We start from the raw sequence: 20,272 nt of genomic DNA, 5'->3' as shown, positions 1-20,272 counted from the left end.
TGCTGTAAATTGTAGGATGTTGGGCAGCATCTGTGGCTTCTGCCCAGTACATGCCAGTAGCACTTCCCTTTCCCTCCAGTTGTGACAACCAAAATGTCCAGACATTTTCAAATGTCCTCTGAGGGGCAAAACTGCCCCCATTGAGAACCACTGTGCTAGTAGATGTAGCTAATGATGACGCCACTGCACTCCAGCCTGGGTGACAGAGTGAGACCTTGTTAAAAAAAAAAAAAAAGAATGAGGACAAACTAAAGGCAATTTCAGATAAAGAACTTAGGAAAAAAGACACTGTGGGAAGAAAAGTAATTGGACCCAGAATGGAGTTTGACCCAGAAGCAATGATGGACAAAGAAACTGGTAAACATGTGAGTAAATCTAAACCAGCACTGATTATAATTTTTAAATGTCTGTATTATGGGTTTGCATATAATATGTAAAGCAGGAGAGGGATAATTAGGGATAAAGCTTTTTGATGTCTGTGCTTATTCTGGGTCATTGATTAACTTTACATTTTAAGTGAGTACATATGCTAAAAATTTAAGAGTAACCACTAAACAATCAGAAATAAAATGAAAAGAAATGAAAGGTGGAAGGACTGACAAGGAAGAAACAAAACTGGTATTTTTTTAGGGTAATGTGATTGTCTATGTAGAAAATCCAGAAGACAACACCATCATGATTCCTTTTGTAGGAATTTTCTAGAATAGGCAGCACTGCAGAGACAGAAACAGAGCAGGGATTGCCTGGTGCTGGGAGGGAGAGTGGGGAAGACTGCAAATGGGCATGATGGAGCATTTTGGGGTGATGGGCATGTTCTAAAACTGGATTGTGGTCACGGTCCCACAAGTATATAATTTACTAAAACTCTGCAAACCATACACTCTAAATGAGTAAATTTTATAATATGTAAATTATACCTCAATAAAGATCTTTAAAAATAAAACCCTATATATTCCTATACAACAGTGACAACTTTTCAAAAAATGTGACTTACAAAAAATGCCACTGGCCAGACATGGTGGCTCACACCTGTAATCCTAGCACTCTGTGAGGCCGAGGCAGGAGGATCGCTTGAGCTCAGGAGTTCAAGACCAGCCTGAGCAAGAGTGAGACCCCGTCTCTACTAAAAATAGAAAAAGTAGCCAGGCGTGGTGGTGCGAGCCTGTAGTCCCAGCTACTCGGGAGGCCGAGGCAGGAGGATCGCTTGAACCCAGGAGTTTGAGCTTGCAGTAAGCTGAGATGATGCCACTACACTCTACCCACGGCGACAGAGTGGGAGTCTGTCTCAAAAATAAAATTAAAATAAATAAATAAAAATTTTAAAAATGCCATTTACAACGATGAGAAAACCATTAATGGTCCAAGGAATAAATCTAAAAAATTATGTGCAAGACTCCCGTGGGGAAAGAAAGAATCCATTTAAAGTCACGGAAGACAAATTAATCAATAGAGACGTAGACTACGGTTATGGATCAGATGACCCAATGTTGTAAATTTGGCAATTCTCCATCTGCTACAGTTCCAACTGAAACCCCACAAGAGTTTTATGTTCATTTGGGGACCATTAGTTTCTGTGACTAAAAGGTAAACAGTAGTGACAACACTATAAGTCTCTTTCCTACTCATGTTATATCTGAAATGAGAGTTTCTCCTAGCTGTGACTCTTGATCTTTCCATCTTGTACCACCATCTTGGGTCACAAGGTCTCTGGGCTAATCTGCATCTACCCAGAAGTAAAAGGAGTTTGGAGGATCACTTAGGGAGATTTTATGGGCTGGCCCGGAAGTAGAGTGCAGTATTTCTGCTCACACAATAGTGACTGATACCAGCCATATGGCTGGGAAATTCAGTCCAGCTATGTGTCCAGGAGGAAGGAAAAATGGAATATGGTGAAGACATGGTAGTGTCCACCACAGTTTTTCATGAAGCCTGCTGAGCTGATCTTAACTCACTTGGAAGCATGAAGTAGTGCCAGTAGACAAGCCAGTTTGAGGTAAAAAATGAGAGGGGTTTTATTATCAGATCAGACTTTCTATGAAGCTACCATTATTCAAATAGTGTGTGTCAGTATCGGGATATACAAAGAGGCCAGTGGAATAGAACAGAGCGCCTAGAAATAGGCCTAGCAGTCCATGATAGCTCGGCATATGACCACCGTGGCACTAAATTGTGGAGAAAGAACAGGACTTTTGAATCGCTGGTGCTAAGACAATTAGTTGTCTACAAATGAAGAGAGAAAATTAGTTCCACACCTTAAACCATGGAAAAGAATAAAATTACCTTCCTTATGATGCTTTTAGAATGAAATACATAAGACTATCTCTACAACATCTTGGTAAAGAAGATTTTCTTAAACAAGACACACGTGGCCAGGTGTGGTAGCTCATGCCTGTAATCCCAGTACTTTGGGAGCCAAGGCAGGAGGATCACTTGAGGCCAGGAGTTTGAGACCAGCCTGGGTAACATAGTGAGACCGCCATTTCTACAGAAAATAAAAAATTAGCCAGGTGTGGTGGCACACACCTATAGTCCCAGCCACTTGGGAGGCTGAGGGAGGAGGATCGCTTGAGCCCGGGAGTTTCAGTTTGCAGTGAGCTATGATTCCGCCATTGCACTCTAGCTTGGGCAACAGAGCAAGACCCTGTCTCAAACAAACAAACAAACAAACAAACAAACAAACAAAAAACCACACACACAAACACACACACACACACACACACAAACCATAAGGGAAAAATGGACACGTTTGACTATGCTGATTGCCCCTACAGAAGGTTAGTATCCAGAATATAAAAACATTTACAAATTAATAAGAAAAGAACAAAATTCAACAGGAAAATGGGCACCAAAGAAGTATATGAGTAGGTAACTCACAGAGATGAAATCTGAATGGCTAAATATGTGAAAAGAAGCTAAACATCTCACATCAAAGAAACATACATAAAACAATAATGAGTTGAAATTTCACACACATGAGATTTCAGAATGAATGCCCTGGTTCCCTAACTTATGCAGACATTGGAGTCACGGGAGGACCTCTAAATACTGATGTCTGTGCCCCATCTTAGTGCCATTTTGTCTTGGCTGTCTTTCTCAACCTCAGCACTATTGACGTTTGGGCTGGATGTTCTTGGTGGGGACTGTCCTGTGCACTGTAGGATGGTTAGCGTCATTCATGGTCTCTACCCACTAGATGCCCCTCACACCTCTCCACCCCCAGCTGTCTCATAATTTAAAACTCACAGGCCAGGCGCAGGGGCTCACATTTGTAATCCCAGCATTTTGGGAGGCTGAGGGGGGGGGAGGATTGTTTGAGGCCAGGCGTTCAAGGCTAGCCTGGGTGACATAGCAATACCCCGTCTCTACAAAAAATATTAAAAAATTAGCAGGCGCAGTGGCATGCACCTGTAGTCCTAGCTACTAGGGAGGTTGAGGTGGGGGGGATCACTGGAGCGCAGGAGTTTGAGGTTACAGTCAGCTATGATCATGCCATGCACTCCACTCCGAGCAACAGAAGTGAGACGTTGTCTCTTAAAAAAATACATAAATTTAAACTTACCAAAAAACAAAGTATCTGATACATTCCTGACTGACTTTATTGCCTTATCTTTCAGGAGCGAGGGGTTGGGGGTAGGGAAGCAAGCTACTGTCTTAGACTCAATTTTGACTTTGACAATGAAGTCAAACTCACTGGAATCTTGGAAGATTTTGAGAATTTTGCAATAGCAGAAAGTAGGGATTGATCATATATCCGATACTTTAGGGAAATAAATTTCAAAAATAATCAAGGCAAGAAAGGGGGTGTCTCTGTGGCCCAAGACACTGCAGGGGTCTCTGTGAGGGATGTGGCAAAACACTCTCAAAATGGAACCGCACCACTCTCATCCATGACAGCAGCGGGATAGAACATGGAAGAAGCCAGAGGAAACCAAGGTGATGTCACTGGGCCACTCAGGTGGGAGCAGGAAAGGAGATGCAAAAAGATGTAAGGGACCCAGAGGCAAGGACCAATCTGAAAGCTTGGCCAGGCCTATGGTGACAGAAGCTGGGAGCATATGATCTGACCCTTGCAAAACCTAAAAGGACAACTCAAGATGGCATTTTTAGTCGATTAGGAGCAAAAGACACAAGATTACAATGAGTCCATTACTTGATTCTTAAAGCATAATATTAAGAGATGACAGACAGGAAGCTTTTGTCTCTCTGAAGGAGAGGTGACATTCACAGGAAATAAGTAAAACAAACATGCTTGAGAGAGAATGAGCTGGGCCAACGGCAGCTGCGTGTGAAAATCACCTACGGAGCTTTAAAAAGTACCGCTCCAGAGGCCCCACCCCTGACTGACTAAACGCACATCTCTAGGGTGACGGGGTGTGGGTGTCGCCTCAGGAGCCCCCAGGTGATTAGAATGTGCTGCCAAAGTTGGGGCCTGAGCCAGCTAAAGGGATGGTAAGAAAACACCTCATTGTTTTTGCTTCTGTTTTTTGTTTGTTTTGTCTTAGAAATTGTTCTTCACTTTCAAATTAGTAGAATGAAAAAGTCCAGTATTAGAGAAATGTATGACTTGGAGGCTTTTTTGTTTTTTAAATTTATTTTCTATGGATACATAATAGCTGTACGTATTTATGGGGTATATGTGGTATTTTGATACCTGCATACAACGTGTAGAGATCACATCAAGGTAACCGGGATATCCATTACGGCAAACATTTATCATTTCTTGTGTTGGGAGCATTCCAAATCTTCCTTTCTAGCTATTTTGAAATAGACTCTACACTGGTGTTAACTGTAGTCACCCTACTCTGCCATCAAACATTAAAACTTATTCTTTCTCTCTAACTGTGTGTTTGTACCCAATAACAAACCTCTCTTCATCTGCCCCCCTTCCCAAACTCTACTCTCCATCTCCATGAAATAAACGTTTTTAGCTCCCACACATGAGTGAGAACGTGATGTTTACTTTTTTGTGCCTGGCTTATTTCACTTAGTATAACGTCCTCCAGCCTCGTTCATGTTGTTGCAAAAGACAGGATTTCATTCGCTTTTATGGCCAAATAGTATTCCATGGGGTACGTATACCACATTACCTTTCTTTTCTTTTTCCTTTTTTTTTTTTTTTTTTTTTTTTTTACGTTTTTTACCGGGGGCACAACCCGGTGGGCTCCAGGGGCGCCACCAAGGGCCACGCAGACCCGACACCCGCACGCGCGGCAGAGCGGTCCCCGCCTGCCCACAAGGCAACAAGCTCGGGCGGGCGAGGGCCGCTCGTGGCGTCCGGGGGACCCCGACCCCGCTGGCGCCACGCGGCGGAGGGCGCAGCCGGGTCGGTTGGGATCCGCCCGCGCGCGGAGCGAGAGGAGCGGTCCCCGTCGCCAGCAGCGGCCTGACCCTCGCCTGGCGCGAGGCTTAAGGACCGGGAGAGCGTGACGTCACCGCATGGATCCACCACATTATCTTTATTCATTCATTTGTTGATGGACACTTAGGTTGACTCCAAATCTTGGCTATTATGAATAGTGCTGCAGTCAACATGGGAGTAAATATATCTCTTCGACGTACTGATGACCTTTCTTTTGGCTGCATACCCAGCAGTGGGATTGGTGGATCATATGCTAGTGCTATGTTTAGTTTTCTGAGGAACCTCCGTACTGTTTTCAGAAATGACTGCACTGATTTACATTCCCACCAACGCTTACAAGAGTTCCTTTTTCTGCACATCTGCACCAGCTTTTGTTATTTTTTTGTCTTTTTTATAATAGCCATTTTAACTGGGGTGAGAGGGTATCTAATTATGGTTCTGATTTGCATTTCCCTGATGATTAGTGATGTTGAGCATTTTTTCATATACCTGTTGGCCATTTGTATGTCTTTTGAGAAATGTCTATTCAGATCTGTTGCCCATTTTTAATTGGATTATTTGATTATTTCCTATAGAGCTGTTAGAGTTACTTATATATTGTCAAAATGAGTTGGCTGTATGTAATGTGTGGGTTTATTTCTGGATTCACTACTGTGTTCCATTAGTCTGTGTGTCTGATTCCATGCCAATACCAGGGTGTTTTGATTACTATACTTTTGAAGTATATTTTGAAGTCAGGTAGTATGATGCCTCCAGTTTTGTTCATTTGGCACAGGATTGCTTTGGGTATTCATGGTCTTTTGTGGTTCCATATAAATTTTAGGATTGTTTTCTATGTCACTGAAGATTATCATTTGTATTTTGATAGGAATTTCATTGAGTCTCTAGATCACTTTGGATAGTATGGTCATTTTCACAATGTTAATTCTTCAAATTCATAAACATGGGATGTCTTTCCATTATTGTGTGTCCTCTTCAATTTCTTTCATCACTGTTTTATAGTTTTCTTTGTAGAGATCTTTTAACTCCTTGGTTAAATTTATTTCTAGGTTTGTTTTTTTTTTTTGGTAGCTATTGTAAATGGGATTGCTTTCTTGATTTCTTTTTCTGCTAGTTCACTGTTGGTATATACAAATGCTACTGGTTTTTGTATGTTGATTTTGTATCCTGCAAATTTACCGAGTTTATTAGTTCTAAGAGTTTTTTGGTGGAGCATTTAAGGTTTTCTATGTATAAGATCATGTCATCTGCAAACAGGGACTATTTGACTTCCTCCTTTCCAATTTGGATGTCCTTTCTTTCTTTCTCTTGTCTAATTGCTCTAGATAGGACTTTCAGTACTATGTTGACTAAAAGCTGTAAGTTGTCTTGTTGCCAATTGTAAAGGAAAAGCTTTTAACTTTTCCTTATTTAATATGATGTTATTGATGGTTTTGTCATATGTGGCCTTTATTGTGTTGAGGTACGTTCCTTCTACACCTAACCTGTTGAGAGTTTTTATCATGAAGTAATGTTAAATTTTATCAAATTCTTTTTCTAAATCTATTGATATGAGCATATGGTTTTTGTTCTTCACTTTGTTAATGTGGTATATCACATCTACAATCTGTGAACCATCTATAAGGGTTGAACCATCCTTGCATCCCTAGGATAAATCCCACTTGATCACTGTGAGTGATCTTTTTAGCATGCTGTTGAATTTGGTTTGCCAGTATTTTATTGAGGATTTTTGCATCTATGTTCATCAAGGACATTGGCTTATAGTTTTCTTTTACTGTTGTGTCCTTGTCTAATTTTGGTATCAGGATAATGCCAGCCTTGTAGAATGAGTTTGGAAGATCCCTCCTCTTCAATTTTCTGGAAGAGTTTGAGAATAATTGGCATTAGTACTTCTTTAAATGTTTGGTCAAATTCAGCAGTGAAGCTATCAGGTCCTAAACTTTTCTTTGCTGGGAGGATTTTATTACTGATTCAATCTTGCTACTAATAATTGGTCTGTTTGGGTTTTCTGTTTCTTCCCAGTTTAATCATGGTAGGTTGTATATGTCCAGGAATTTATCCATTTCCACTAGGTTTTCTAATTTGTTGGTATATAGTTGTTCATAATAGTCCTTAATGATCCCTTATATTTCTGCGGTGTCAGTTCTAGTATCTCCTTTTTCATTTCTAATTTTATTTCCTTGGGTCTTTTTTTTTCTCTTCTTGGTTAGTCTAGCTAACAGTTTGTCAATTTTGTTTCTTTTCAAAAAACCAACTTTTCATTTAGTTAGTATTTTGCATTGCTTTTTTAGCGTCAATTTTGTTTATTTTTTCTGTGACTTTTTTTTTCAGAGATAGGGTCTCACTACATTGCCCAGGTTGTACATGAATATTCTGATATTTGTTATTTCTTTCCTTCTACTAATTTTGGGTTTGGTTTGTTCTTGCTTTTCTAGTTGGTTAAATGCATCTTAGGTTATTTATTTTGAACTCTTTCTACTTTTTCATATACTGCTTTTGCTAAATCCCATAAGTTTTTTTTTGAGGTGATGTATAAGTTAATCAGCTTGTTTTAATCAGTCCACATTGTACACATATAGGAAAACATCACTTGTACTCCACAAGTGAAATACAATTATGATTTGTTAATTGAAAATAATACAAATAAAAACACATAGCCTATAAAGGAATAACAAATAGCATGACAGTCAACCTTTTTATATCAATAAATGGAAACCAAAAGCAAGATCTGACAGAAAATAGCTATTCACATAGAGTTGTATTCTTAGCCAAAGATCATTTAAGGAAGAGACTATGATAGATTTTCAGATGGACCATACCCTGTCAAGGACAGACTTCCTTTTTCAGCTGCTAGGGCTGCAATTGGGTGCCAGTCGTCAGCTTTTGCTACTGCCTTACCAAGCTCACACAACCCTTCCCTAGGTGGCTCGTACTGAGTGCCTGACTGTGGAGGGAGTGTAAAGACCTGGCTATTTCTGCCCAGTGTAAAAGAACTCTAATGAGCCTCTTATCTTCATAGTTCCTCATGGGATCAGAGGAGGCTTTTGTTGGCCACGCACTGGCAATGCATTTCTCCCTCTGTCCACATCTGCCTCCTTCTGTCCTTTCCTCCACTGTTGCTCCTGAACAATTTTCCTGCACACTAAATTCCATCTCAGTGTCAGCTTCCTGCAGAACCTAACTCACAAGTAGAGATGTGAGAGAAAATGAAAACGCATTGTGTTTATACCAACAGACAGCATGTTCAAGGAGTTTCTCAAGAATGTCATATAAAAAGATGGAATATTATCATGGGAAGATGGTTCGAGATACAAGAAAGAATGGAAATAGAATAAATTAACAAATAGGGGTAAATGAAAAACAATTACTGTATAAAAAAGTTGCAATAATGCTTATGGCTAAGTTGAAGGAGAGAAAAACAAGACAGAACTAAATACTGTCAATCTGCATCCCATGGATGATGAAAACATCTCATGAGAGCAGCTCATGCCCAGGTTTTCACTGGCCCAGCCAATGCGGAGCTTGCAGCCTTCTACTCCTACTTCTGATGAGTAACATTTTTTGTTTATGTTGTCTGTTTAGAGACTGTGATTGTGCCATTTCTCATCTTCTAGATCCAGGGAGGGGTGATCGTAAGTGGAGGCAGGAGTTGGGCAGCCAGTTGCCATTCCTTCCAGGAGCGCTCCGCTGGCCAGGCCCTTGAGTTCCTGCTCAAGTCGGGGTGACTGAGCCAGGGATAACAATAGGTTCTGAGGAATGTCCCAAACGTGGCCATAGGTCACTTCTCTGGTATGATGCACTTGGGTACTGGAGGGCAGACTCTTAAGGAACTGAAGCTGAAATCGCTACACTTTTGGAGATTTTGGTGATGCCTTCCAAATGCTCGTGGTGTGGCATGGATCAGCTGATGAGGTCAGATGACCTTTTGCTGTGTGGGGCGTCCCTGAATCCTGCAACAGGAAGCTCCTAGGACTGCAGAAGCCGGCAGTGAGGGTGGGTGCGATGCCCAGGCCCAGGGGACTGTCCAATCACCTTGAGGGCAGTGAGGCTCTCTGATAGGCTCACGGCGTGCCATTCCAGCCAGTCAGATGGCGAGATGGCCCGTGACGTAGGCCAGCGCAGCGCATAAAAATGGGTCCCCAACAGCCCACAGCTCCATCTTGGGTTCCCAGAGCCCGTAACGGCTGTGTCCACCATGGCCGAGCCTTCCTCTGAGCTGTCCACCGAGGCCCGCCCCGGCGCCACCGGGCCTGAAGAGGCTGAATCGACGATGCCCCAGAAGCACAAGCAGAAGCAGAAGCACAAGCAGGAGCAGGAGCAGAAGCAGAAGCAGCCAAGGCGTCGCGGCCGCCGCTCCAGCCGACGTGGCGGCAGCTTCGCCACCTACTTCGCCAGGATCGTGAGGCAGTTCCCCGGCCGCCTCCGCCTGTCGCAGGAGGCCGTGAGCGTGATGGATTCGTTCGTTCACGACATGCTGGAGCGCATCGGCGAGGAGGCCGGCCGGCTGGCCCGCTACACCGAGCACGCCACCATCACCACCAGGGAGATCCAGACGGCCGTGCGCCTGATGATGCCCGGGCACCTCGGCAGGAACGCCGTGACCGCGGGCATCAAGGCCGTCCTCAGACACACTCGCAGCCAGTAGCCGCCTCCGCTCCGCCTGAGCACCGAAACCCAAAGGCTCTTTTAAGAGCCACCCCAGTCGTCCCGAAAGAGCTGTAGCACGGCCCGGGGGCCCCGGCGGAGTTCCGTGGTGGGTGGCAGTTGGCGCCAGGCCGCCTGGGGGCCACGTGTCCAGTGCCGTCCCGCCCACGGATGGGGGAACTCTCCAGCGGTGCTTCATCTGTGACAGAGCAGCTGACAGATCCAGTGCACACACAGATAGCGAAGTCACCTATATCCTAAGCAAACCTTTCTTCAACATATCCCACCTTCCCCCATGAAGAGCTGAAATAAAAATTTAAAAAAAAAATTAAAAAACAAAACAAAACAAAAAAAACATATCCCACCTTGGAGATTCATGCAAACATGGAAGTGAGCATACACACAGCACGGAAATAGCTAAGCCAACCTTGAAAAGATAATTTGCGTTTCAAGCTTCCTAGAGTCTGACGTTTATATCGTAATTTGCTCAGACTTTTCTGATTCTTTTCTTCTCACCAAAGCACCCAGGACACAGAGCCAGGTTGCCTGGAGCAAAGCCACCTCTGTCACTTCTGTGCTGTGTGGTGGTGAGCACGTGACCTAGCTTCCGTGAGCCCAGTTTCCTCTCAGGGGTTGACACGTGTTCATGCCCTTAAAGCCCCTGCCTGGCTCCGAGCAGGCGTCACTGCCCCGCGCAAGGGTGGGGAACCTGCAGCCTTCTGATTTCAACATTGTGCTTTTTTAAGCACCGAAGGAGGCAAGAAAAGCTTCATCTGTCTCTACTGCACCCCTTTGAATAAAAGGATTTGTTCTGTACAATTTGGATTCAGTCAAAAGGCCGCACTTAAGAGCAGGAAGGCCACAGGTAGCCTTAAGGTCGCAGGTCCCCCACCTGCAGATGAACGCCATTCTCATCATTCTGTCTCAAGCTGGAGGAGTGGCCGTCCGTGCCTCGGAGCAGACCTGCCGGAACCGCCAGACAGAGGCAGTCGGCTTCTTCTGGTTGGTGGGATGAGAAATGCTTCTGTGACGGAGCAGAGTTGTGACACCCGAAGGTCAGGCCACTGGACTTGTGGGAAGACACTTTCTAAGGAAAACGATTCAAAATTAGGTTGAAGGGTGAATATTTTGAGTGGGAAAAAATTCACACATTACAGACACTTAAAAAGCAGACAAATACTCCTATTTTAGTTCTGTTTTTGGTTTTGGCTTCTACAAGGCTGCTTCAGCCTGTCCTGAGGTTTGAAATGACCAAGAAATTCACACACAGGAGCAATTCAAATGTAGTCTAAGTTGCTGCTGTGGTGTCGGAATGTGCAATTGCATAATCCAATGGTCCGTGTGCCGGGTGCCGTGACTCACGGCTGGCACTCGTGCGTCGAGCTGGTGTGCTACCTTGGCGACAGTCTTGTCTGCTCTTTGGCGTGGACCCGTGGGACTCCATCACGACAAGATGCGTCGGGCACATTGATGCGCAGTCTGACTCGTGGGGACACGGCAAACGTTCGATCCACTTTCAGACCTGTTCGCTGGCCCGCCACGGGTTCGTGCCTGCAGGTACAGGTGTTCTGAGTGTTTCTGTGTTCTGCGCTTTCCGTCGAAAGAGGACACATGCGTGGTGTGTTTATTCTTGCATATGCTGTGTCTTGAGTCGCGGCAACCCACAGGAACGTATCCCACTAAACTCAAGCTTATTATCCCAGCTCCCAGCCAGATCCCAAGAATGCCTGTGGCAGTTCCAGCGCCAGCTACACCGGGAATGAGGCCTTGTACATGGGCTGCTGCTCCAAGAAGGGCGCGGCCTCCCTTCTGAGGGATTCTTGCCAGAAATATGTCAGACAAATCCAAAGTGAGGGAAGTTCTTTTTCAAAGAACATACGACCAGTTATCTTAAACACTGTCAAGGTGATAAAAGATAGTTTAACGTTAGGGGCAAAGGTGACCTGACCAATGGTCCCAGACGGGCTCTTGGAGCAGGAAAAGGACGCTGGCTGGCCCGCTGGTGAAGTTGAGTCAGATCTGTAGGTCATGGCATCATGTCCGTGTGCATGTCTTGATTTAGGTCATTGTCCTGCAGTTCTGTGAGTGGTTTCCATTTGGAAAATCTGAGTGAAGAATATTTGTGCTGTTTGCAACTTTTTTTGTTAAGTCTAAATTGATTTCAAAATGAAAAGTACTTTTTTTTTTTAATTTTAAGGGAGAGAGTTCTTCGTCCTCACCCGAAGACCCTTTTCTCGTACCTTGTAACCCTGTGGCACTTTAATCTAGTGCCCAAGAGCTTTAAAGTGGAGTTGCAACATGCTGTCATACACAAAGGGTCCCGTGTAATACCACCGGTGTTGTGTACGTGGATCATGCTTGTATTTCTAAGCCCGGCGCCTGCACCAGTTTACTGAGTTTATGAGTTTACATAAAAGACTTGCCCACTGAACGTTAAGCCCTCGAGGGTGGGTGCCCTGCTTGTGCGTGTTTGTCTGCCTGGTGCAAAGTAGGTGAATAATTGATACGTGGTTACTAAATGCAGGCATACATGAAGCAGCGCATGCGGTACAGCCGCTGCGGCACGAGCTTTCGCCCTGTGTGCAGCGCGTGAAGACCTTCCACGTCCCGGCACGCCCAGCAAGGGCAGGTAAGTGCTGCTATCGTCACGCACAGCAGGCTGGCTCAAGAAGCTGATGCTGCTGAGGAAGACGTTGCGAGGCGCTTTTACTCCACCGGGGCCATGCTCTCGGTGTTGCTTCCTCGACCTCTACCCTCCCGGTCTCCCCCGCCCCCAGCACCCCGCCACCCGCCACCCCTCAGCCTCTTCTGTCTGGGTGTCCAGAGTTGTCACAGCCAGGTGAGCCCCGGAGAGCGAGTCGAGGGAAACCCTAACGCAACTGCAGGTTTCTCCGGGAGCATGCCCAGTGGTGTCATTCTCCACCCCGAGGCGGGAAAGGGAGTGCTCAAAGAAGCCGGGGCTGTGACCCATGAGAGACGCTGGCTTTTAAAGGTTCAGGTCCGGAGTGGTGCGTGGAACCCAAGTGCTGGATGGCCCTCGGAATAGTCTGCAGCAAAGAATCCTACATCCTGCTTAAACTTTTCACTCAGGGTTTCCCAAATATGTGAGCTTGGAGTGCCTCCATCCCGATTAAAGATTTAGTTTAAAGATTTAGTACCAATCAAAATGCCAAGAAACCTTGAGAGAGACACTTCTGCTGGTGGCAACATGGGACTCTTGAGTGATACATATTAGAGTTACCCCATAAGATGATGGTGGGACCCTGTATCTGTCTCTACATAAGACTGTGGCCATTTGATTTTGTGTAATTTTTTATCCTAATAAGCATTGGGCATGGAGAAATGATGAAAAACATACATACATACGTGCATGGACACATGCGTGTGTGCATCTCCATAGCTAACTATATGTTTCACAGATACTCGTGAGCCAAGTACACATTTGGCATCTGACACTCCTTAGGAAGAGCCACTCGCCTGACAGTGACAGCCAGCTTTGGGTCGTAGGTCTCCTGGCGCAATCCCCCTCTGCCCCACATCCATTACTCCCATCCTACAGCCCACCTTCCTGTGCTGTCCCCACCCTCTGGCGTGCCAGCTGCCTGTGACAACATCTCTAGGAATTACTCCGGAAGGAATGAAAATCTATCAGGCCCATAATAGGCACTATCCCATTTCATCCCTTCAGTAGTCATTTTCCTTTCTATACAGGTAAGGATGCCAAGGCTGACTTAGGTAACATGTCCAGTGTCACACAGCCAGGGAGTGACAGCTGGAAATCAGACCCAGATCCGCCAGACAGCAAAATCTGGTCTTTTACAGTTCCTTTTCCTCAGGGGAAGCTACAGGAGTCTGTGGGGGAGGAGGTTTTTACAGTAAACGACGCTCCACTTGAGGGGAACTTGGTAGCCCTGCTAAGCAGAAAATGAAATGTGTCTTTCACTTGCGTATACGCACAGCAGTAAGCAAGAGCAAATTCCCGGCATGTGCGATTACGTGGATGAATCTTGCAAGAATTAGGCTGAGGGAAAGCTGGGCATGACACAGTTCAGACTGTGTGATGCATTTATATTAAGTTCACAAAGAGGCAATAATGACGGAAGTGAGAAGATTGGTTACGTGTGCAGAGGGGAAAAGTGTGGTTGGGGAGGGCCACGGGGGAATTGTAGGAGACCTGGGAACGTCCTCTGCCTTCACCTGGCTGACGGGTACGCAGGAGCACACATATGGGGGAAATCACCCATGTTCAATGAAGAATTGTGCACCAAGGTATGCTAGAACAGTGGTCCCCAGCCTTTTTGGCACCAGGGACTGGTTTCATGGAAGACAGTTTTTCCACGGATGGGGAGATAGGGTGGGGGGTAGTGGAGCTCTGCATGCAGCCTGGTCCCTAACAGGCTGGGGTACCTATCTACGGCCGGGGGGTTGGGGACCAAAGTGTTAGGCCACGATGTGAGATTTTTGCTTTGTTTTAACAAACACATTTTTAGGAAGAAAGCAATAACAACCTTTGAAAATGATTCCTGGTGATAGATTTTCAAGTGTGTCTCCTGTGGTTTAGTCCACAGGGTTAGGGTTGTACAGGTGTTTCCTATCTCAGTTTCAACTCCCTTTGTTTCTCCCTTTCAGTCTATGATGGTCAGATCTTCATATGTATGTTTAGCCTCATATTAAACTTTGGGCTACAAAGGCAGGGTCTATGATTTGTTCTAATGATAATAGTCAAAAAGGGGCAACAGCCTAGATGTTCATCGATAGGAGAATAAATAAATGGTGGGCTGGTTTATACAGTGGAATACTGCTAAAAAAAATTAAAGGCACAGATAGGGAAGTGCACAAAATTATGAATGCATCTCACAAACATTGTGTGAAGTGAAAGAAGGGTGACACAGATGAGTACCTGCTTTGCAGTGCCATTTATGTGACATTCTAGAATCGGTCAAATCGCCTATGGTAGAAAATATCAAAGTAATAGTTATTTCCAAGGGTGGGTTGGGGATTGATTGGGAAGGGGCATGGGGCAGTTTCTGGGGTGATGTTAATGTTCTGCAAATTGATAGGCCTGTGGGTTGCGTGTATTTGTCAGAACAGCGTGGCTGCGTGTGGTGGTGCACGCCTGTCATCCCAGCACTTTGGGAGGCTGAGGCAGGAGGGTCGCTTGAGGCCAGGAGTTTGAGACCAGCCTGGGTAACATAGCGAGACCTCATCTCTACATAAAAAGAAACTAGGCGTGGTGGCGTGCCTGTGGTCCCAGCAACTCAGGAGGCTGAGGCAGGAGGATCGCTTGAGCAGGAGTTGGAGGTTACAGCGAGCTGTGGTGACGCCACTGCACTCTACCCTGGCCACTGCACTGCACTCTGGTCTCCAGAGCGAGACCCTGTCTCAAAAATACATGCTAATTCTGAGTAGGCCGTGGAACGCTTGTGTAGAATCATCCCTAGAACACCCGCTAAAAGACTGCAAAGAGACACAGACAACTCAGTAGATAAAATGGAAACTAAAAAAGTTTAAATAACACAGGAGAAGGCAGGAAAAGGGAAATAGAGGGAAAGAGAAACCAAAGAAACAAAATAAATATTAAAATAGCAGACCTAAACCAAAATATATCAATGATGACATTAAATATAACTGGTCTAGGCCAGGGGTTGGCAACCTTTTCCTGTAAAGAGTCAAATAGCACATATTTCGGGCTTTGAGGGCCCTGTGGTCTCGGTCCCACTGCTCAGCTCTGCCGCTGTGGCATGAAAGCAGCCGCCGATGTACGTAAATGAATGCACACGGCTGTGTATCAGCAAAGCTTTATTATCGACTTTGCAATGTGAACGATTCTTTTATTTTTCAATTTTTTTTTATTGAGACAGAATCTCCCTCTGTTGCCCAGGCTGGAGTGCAGTGGTGTCAGCCTAGCTCACTGCAACCTCATACTCCTGGACTCAAGTGATCCTCCTGCCTCAGCCTCCCGAGTAGCTGGGACTACAAGCATGCACCACCATGCCCGGCCAAATTTTTCTATTTTTAGTGGAGATGGGGTCTCACTCTTGCTCAGGCTGCTCTCGAACTCCTGAGCTCAAGTGATCCTCCCACCTTGGCCTCCCAGAGTGCTAGGATTACAGGCGTGAGCCACTGCACCTGGTCAAATCATTTTTAATTTTAATTTTCATAAAAGTTTGTGTTATCAGAGCTCACAAGCCATAGGAAAACAGGTGGTGGGCCAGATGTGGCCCACCAGTCACAGTGTGCGGCTCTCAATACACCAAATAGAAGACAAAGGATGCCCGAGTGAATTTGGAAAGTGAGCTAAACAAATGCTTTCCAAGAGAAATTCACTTTGCCATATGATGATATATGTAGGTTCCAAGTGAAAGGATGGGAAAAGAAGTGGCAGCGACCTGTGCTTGCGAGTGTGACCCCGCTGGGCGCTTGACTTTCTCAGCTTCTGCTTGTCCTCTCGCCCCTTCCCTTTCTCTGCTGAGGAAGGTTCCTGTCACTTCTAACCTTGGGAAAGTATAGCAGTGGCGGACACGGCGTGGCTCCCTGGCGGTCTACAGGACACGGGCGTGTCGCTTCAGCTCCAAGCACCCTGGGGCCTGTCCTCACGCTCCTGGTGTCGCTGTCTCTCTGCCTGTGCTGACAGCACTAGGGGTGGAGCATGAGAGGGAACAGGCTGCTGGGCTCTCACATTCTCATCTAAGAAAGAAATGCAAACAGGGTGAAAAGGGAGACAGTGGCTATTTTTGCTCTCCATGTGAAAATCTTCTGTTTTTTGACAGAACTGTAAATCATCCAACACTTGGGGCCGAGCGGGAGCGAGAGTTGATGACACAGACGTTCCCTCGTCCCCATTGTCACACGGCTCCCCCGAGGTAGCTGACGGCCCCAGACGGAGTCCTCAGGATTCAAGCGCTTTGTTCAGATTGACCCTCCTGCCTTCTGCCGGGGAGAAGACTGGCGGTGTGGGGACCGCAGGCGGTGAAGGAGGGGAGGGGCGTCGCACGCAGACCCCAGGCCCCGTGCCCGCCAGCGCCCGCACCCCGGCCCCCGCTGCCTCCGAAGAGCCCGAGCCGGCGAGCCCGTCCCTCGGCCCCCGGTCTGCGGCGCGGGCCTCGCTGCCCCTCCCGCCGCCGGGCGCAGCGCCCCGGCCGCCCTCCCGGCGCTGCAGCGGGCCGCGGGCGGGCGGCAGAGGCACACTCTGCGTCTGCGGTGTTTCTAGTTTACAAGACAGCCAATCATCAGTACGGAAAAGCAGAAAAACACCTTCTAGGACAACAAAAACCAAATAAAGTCGTTTACGGGTCCGCAGCCACGCACCGGCAATGTGTCGCTTTCCCGTTGCCGCCCTGACCAACGACCGCACGCTTGTGGTCTGCAATGGCATAGTTCGCTCCGTCGCTGCTCTCAGGGTCAGAAGTCTGAGACCCGCCGCGCCGGGCTCAGGGCAAGGCGGCGGCGGGCGGCGCCCCTTCTGGAGGCTCCGAGAACGGTCGGCGCCCGCGGTTCAGCGTCCTCTCATCCCTCTCTGACCCTGCTTCCCTCATCTCCTTGCCCTCACCAGGCTGCCGCCCTCTCACAGGCCCCCTTGTGATGACGTGGGACCCGCCCAGACCTTCCAGGGCCATCTGTCTGTGTCAGGATCCTCAAGTTAATCACATCTGCAAAGTCTTTTCCCACCTAATTAACCTATCCACATATCCCCTTCTCCCCTCCCCTTCTCCTCCCTCCCTCCTTTCTCCCCCCCTCCTCTCCTTCCTCCCTCCCTTCATCTTTCCTTCCCTTCTCCCCTGCTTCCTCCCCTCCTTCCTTCCCTCCCTCCTTCCTTCCCTCCTTCCTCCCCTTCTACCCGCCCTCCTCCTCTCCTTCCTTCCCTCCCTTCATCTTTCCTTCCCTTCTCCCCTGCTTCCTCCCCTCCTTCCTTCCCTCCCTCCTTCCTTCCCTCCTTCCTCCCCTTCTACCCTCCCTCCACCTCTCCTTCCTCCCTCCCTTCATCTTTCCTTCCCTTCTCCCTTGCTTCCTTCCTTCCTTCCCTGGCTCCTTCCTCCCCTCCTTCCTTTCCTCCTTCCTCCCCTTCTTCCTTCCCTCCTTCCTCCCCTTCTACCCGCCCTCCACCTCTCCTTCCTTCCCTCCCTTCATCTTTCCTTCCCTTCTCCCCTGCTTCCTTCCCTCCTTCCTTCCCTCCTTCCCTCCCTCCTCCCCTCGCTCCCTCCTCCCTCCCTTCCTTTCTTCCCTCCCTCCCTTCGTTTCCTTTCTCCATCTCTCCCTTTTGCTTTTTTTTAAGAAACAAGATTATACTAATCAAATACTTTTGAAATCTGTTTCTTAGCAATATTGGGAACTTTTCCCTTAATTATTCTTCAACATAGTGTTGAATCGTTGTATGATATCCCATTATGAGGATAGAAAGTGGTTTCGTGGACATAGTCTCTAAATGTGGTTTTAGGATTTTTCCTTTCGGTCCCAGCTGTCATCTCAGTCACAAAGTTTGTTGGGTGTGCTTTGCACTTAAATCTTTGTACACATGTCTGCTCACTTGCTTGGGATAAATTCCTTATTGTGGAAAACACTTTAAGCAAAAGATTGCAGTGGAATTTGGGCTTCTATATAACATTTAGTCCTCAGTGCTGGCTAGCTGACATCATTTGCCTTTTTGGCAGCCTCATTTCTTCCAGGAGCTCCTTTTGAAGCTATCCACAATCTTAGCAAGCCAATTTCTCACAAGTTAGGAATCACCTTACACATCCTACTTGTCTTACCCATGTGTACCACGTCCCGACAAGCCTCTAACCTGAGACTCAACTAGAAGGAGGCCGTTTCCCGTGAATGACAGTGTCTCTCCTAATGCGTTGCTTGTCAGTGGCTTTGACAGCCAAAGAGGTGGTGCCACTTCTACTAACACCTGCACTTAGATTTTGCCGTTGCTTTAAAAAATGGCACCGCCTCCAGGTGGTATTGGGAGATACCATTTCAGGGGGAGCAGAGAGGACCTGATTAGGAGCCAGGCTAGCTCAGATGGATCTTGCAAGCGGACCCTGAAGGTCCGTTAGTAAACATACCCACCCTTGAAGGCTAAACATGATGAAGAAAGGAAACCAGGACCGTGTGGTGGCCGCCAGAGAGTGGGCGCTGCCATGGCCTTTGTGACCTAGCCACAGGGAATCTGGAAGGTGAGGGCGCTAGGCAACGGGGGGCGCGAGTGCGAGGCCGAGGGGAGGGCCGGGGAGAAGGGCCACAGTGTGGCCCAGGTCTCAGGCAGCCTAGACAGGCTGGGGACGCAGAGCCAGGCAGCTTCCGAGGAGCAGTGAGCCGGCGCCCGCTCCCGCTTGCCGGTCACGTGCAGACCCTATCACAGGTCAGTAGAGGCTCAGCCCATCTTTGTTGTATATTTTCATATGGTGTGGTAAAATGCACGTAACATAAATGACACCTATTTCTAGGTGAATATTTTATAGTGTTAAGTACATTCTCCTTGTTGGGCAACAGCCTCCAGAACACTTCTCGTGTCACACAGCGGGAACTCTACCCAGCCAGCAGCAGCTCCCCACGCCCTGGCCCCGCAGCCGCCAGTCTGCTTTCTGACTCACGAATCTGACTCCTCTGGGTACCTCACATGAGTGGAATTATACAGTATTTGTCCCTTTGTCACTGGCTTATTTCAGGAAACAATGTCCGTAGGTGTCTTTTAAAAACAAAACTGTGGTCAATTACACACACACACACACACACACACACACACACACACACACTTCAGAACATACATAACGACATACATATTTATACATTCTTTTGCATCTGTTTCCCCTCTGAACATACAGTGAGGATGTCCTGTCATTACAATGTTTTTGAAGAATTCATTGTAAACGGTTGAAAACTATGTTCTGTCACGTGGAATTAGGAAATTTACTTAAGCATCCATACTGATCCACATATTACTGGTCTCTGGATTTCTCTTACCCCTAGTATCAGTAACACTGCTTGTGATCATCATTGCCCAGGAGCTTTGATCACACTGTCTGATTCGTCCCCTAGAATTGATTCCAAGAAGTGGGAGATTGGGTTGGAAGACACCCATGTTTTTATTGCTCTTGATAGTCACTAACAAGTACATTTCTCTGTTTGTATCTCTGTATGCGCCACCCTTTTTTACAATTAAAAAAGTAATCATCTTTAACCTTAAAACAGAAAAAGAAAAGAAAAATCATTAGTAATCCCAGTATTCAGATGCATCTTGTTTTGTATCTTCCCAGCATATGTTATTAGCAACAATCAGATCATATT

This window comes from Lemur catta, chromosome X (assembly GCF_020740605.2).
Source record: "Lemur catta isolate mLemCat1 chromosome X, mLemCat1.pri, whole genome shotgun sequence".
NCBI classification, from domain to species: Eukaryota; Metazoa; Chordata; class Mammalia; order Primates; family Lemuridae; genus Lemur; species Lemur catta.
This window is presented reverse-complemented; position numbering follows the sequence as displayed.